This window comes from Gavialis gangeticus, unplaced genomic scaffold (assembly GCF_001723915.1).
Source record: "Gavialis gangeticus isolate Ggan-Ray unplaced genomic scaffold, GavGan_comp1, whole genome shotgun sequence".
In the NCBI taxonomy this organism is placed as follows: Eukaryota; Metazoa; Chordata; order Crocodylia; family Gavialidae; genus Gavialis; species Gavialis gangeticus.
The window spans coordinates 31,708,278-31,711,433 of NW_017728995.1; the positions used below are offsets into that span (position 1 = coordinate 31,708,278).

General features: G+C 61.3%; 1 long non-coding RNA gene across 2 annotated transcripts in view; it reads right to left on the reverse strand.

Moving 5' to 3' along the window:
- Nucleotides 1-73: 73 nt before the first annotated feature.
- The window catches only part of LOC109288090, a 14,626-nt gene continuing 11,543 nt past the window's right edge, over nucleotides 74-3,156 (reverse strand). For both annotated transcript variants that reach the window (XR_002095060.1, XR_002095059.1), the window contains one exon: nucleotides 74-359. This is a non-coding gene — a long non-coding RNA (uncharacterized LOC109288090). The remainder of the gene's footprint in view (nucleotides 360-3,156) is intronic.

Below are 3,156 nucleotides of genomic sequence, written 5' to 3' on the forward strand. Positions count from 1 at the left end.
CCCCCCCGGGGGGGGGGGGCGGCCCCCCCCCCCCCTTTCCCGGGTTTTTTCCCACAAAAAGGGTTTTTTTTTTGGGGGGGGGGGGGATGGATTTGGGGAGAGGGAGTCTGTTTTCAGTCTCCCCCAGAGACCTTGAAGGTGTGTGGTGTCAGGAGAGGGTGAAAGGAGGGGCGTCGCGTCCAAAACTGGCCTCTAGTCACTGCCCATCCACTTCCAGCCTTCACTGCCGGTCAGAGCGTGGCAGCCCACAGCCACCTGGGCCCGGTGCAGCGGCTCCCGGCACAGCCATCGAGGGCAGAGCCAACAGCCCCATCCATGGAGCAAGGGGTCACAGCGGAGCCCACATCCGCAGTCTCATGCTGCAAGAAAAAAGGGGGACAAGTGTGAGGTCTCACCTCCTCCAAGCTGTGGGGGGCAGCCAGGGGTTTCTGGGGAAGGGACAGCTTGTGCCACTCAGTGCCCACGACCCCTCGCACGCAGAGTGGGGGGTTAAGTCCCAAGGGCAACTACTGTCACCATCTTGGCCCCCGTCCAGCTCAGCCCGCAGGGCACAAGTGAGGGCCTGCACCGCTTGCCAGGGAACGCCCGGGCTCCGACGCGCACGTCGCGCCCACCCAGGTGCCAAGGCAAACAGGAAGGAGGGAAGAGCGGCGCGTTCTTGGGCTACTACCCACGCCGGAGGGCAGGACAGACAGTCGCAGGCAGCTGCAGCTTCCCCTTCCCTATCCAGCTGCTGGGTCCCGCCCAGCCAGCCACAGGCATGCAGCCACCTCTGGGGTGGAGCGCGATACGAAGGGGTGGGAGGAAGGACGTGCTGGATGAGCCGTGGGGGCTCTGCGGCCCCGGGGAGAGGAGGGGGCCTTGAGCGACCGCGTGGGAGCCCGTTTCCGGATCCCTCAAGGTCCTGGGGCCAGCTGCCTCCACCATAGCCCTGAGAGCAGAACCAGCCAAGGAGAACAGACCCACTCCCCTCCTTCTGCTCAGGGCAGGAAGCCCCCGTAGTTGGGGCAGAGACAACGGGAACCCTATATCCATTGGGTTAAGAGGAGTAGGTCCAACCCCCCCCACCCCAACCACACCAGAGGGTAAAGAAAAGCCCGCTGTGTGCTACCAGAGCCATACCTGGGTGGGGGCAAGCAGAGGGGGCCTGCCCCATGCTGCCAGCCACCCCGCTTCAGCGTGGCCGTGGTCCGTCCATCCCAGGCCCAGCCTTGACCGGGGGGAGCCCCGCAACCTCCGCTGGACGCCCGTGCCGCCGCGGCGCTAGCTGAGACTGTGGTTGGGCACCGCTCAGCCCCCTCACCCTTCCCCAGCCTCTCCCCTCCCAGTGAATGAGCTCATTGTAGGAGCGGGCATGCACTGTGTGCCCGGCGGGGGCGGGAGCTGGACTCCGGCATTTGCCCTTGACCACTTGGGCCGCATCCAGCAAGCCCCGGCTTGGGGGAGAGGGGTTCTCATGGCCTGGCCCCCCATGTGGGCGAAACCCTCGCAGCAGGGGGTGGAGGGCAAACACCCCCCAGGTGCTGGGGGACCCTCCATCTGCACTGAGCTCCTCTGGGTAGACAGAGGAGGGGGCTCAGAGCTGGTCGGGACAACGAGGCACAGATCGAAGCAGTGATTCCTCTGCTCTATTCAGCACTGGGGAGGCCGCATCTGGAGTCCTGTGTCCAGCTGTGGGCTCCCCACTACAGAAAGGATGTGGACACATTGGAGAGAGTCCAGTGGAGGGCAATGAAAATGGTTGTGCGGCTGGGGGACATGGCTTGTGATGACAGGCTGGGGAAACGGGGCTTACTGAGTCTGCAGAAGAGAAGACCGAGGGGGATTGAACAGCAGCCTTCACCTCTGTGCAGGGGGGCTGCAAAGGATGGAGCTGGACTGGTCTCAGTGGGGGCAGATGACAGGACAAGGAGCAATGGGCACAAGTTGCAGCAAGGGGAGTTTCGGTTGGGTATTAGGATCCCCCCCCCGCCCCCCTGCCACACTGCTCAACAGGCAGCCAGACCTTGGAGGGGTCCCTGCACCCCACAAATCCCCACCCCTTCCTGGCACTGAACGTGAGGTGACGCAGCTTCACAAGGATCATGGGGATGGCTGAAGGTGGATCCAGGTGCCCCACATAGCACAGTCCACCCGCCTCAGCCCTGGCCAGACAGGCCATGGGAGGGTGGACAAAGCCGCCAGGGCACATCAAGGCCCCCTCGTGCCCCTCAAACTTGGTCGGCAGCATTGCTCTGAGTCCCCTTCAGTCCTGCCCCAGTGGTAGAGGTGGGCAGATAAGTCAGAAACCCCCCCCCGCACTCCTCTGTTGCAGGCAGATGCCTCCTCCTGCACCCACCTGGGACCAATATCCTAGCGGCTCTAATGTAAGTGAGCCAATTATTGCCATGGCTAATAAATAGCCCCATTTCCTCCCGTGCTGATTGCTTTGCTCAATTGCATCTGCCTCGCAGCCAGTGACGCAGAGGGCAGCAGGCCGCAGGCTCCCCGTGCGAGGCATGAACACAGAGCGAAGGACCCTGGAGGAGACGTCCCGGGGGAGGGCTACCTCTGAGAGAGACAGGTCTCCACCCGCTAGGGCGAGACCCACCAGGGCAGGACCGGGCCAGCTTGCCTGCGTCCACACACAGCCAGCTCAACAGGGCTCCAGCCGGCTGCGAAGGGCGATGCTGCTGGCTGGCATTTTGGCACTGCCCCGTCCAGCTGGCTGGGGAAGGGGCTGTGCAGTCTGCTCAGCACTGTGTGCGCACACCAATGCACCCCTGCACTCTGGGAGCTCCTGTGCGACGGCCAGAACCAGAGGGATTAATAAGCAATAAATACGTGCTTTTTGGAGGCATTTGGTATTTTGCCTAAACAGGTAATATTAGTTGATATAAAGCTTGTAAGTTTGTAAACTGCAAATGTAACTTGTCTGTCATAAGTTTAACCAAAATGATAAATTAACAGTTCGTGGAATTGACTGGGCCCCACAGGCAAAGCTGTAGCTGTGAAATTAGGAGACCTAACAGTTTTCTCATCAAGGCTGAACCCTGAGCAAAAAACTGGATCCAATTGCCTGGCACACCCAGCACATTCCAGGAAGGCACATCCCAACAAGGCATATTCAAATGAAACCTAAAAGGGGTTGGGGCGTAGGCGGAGCAATGTCAATTT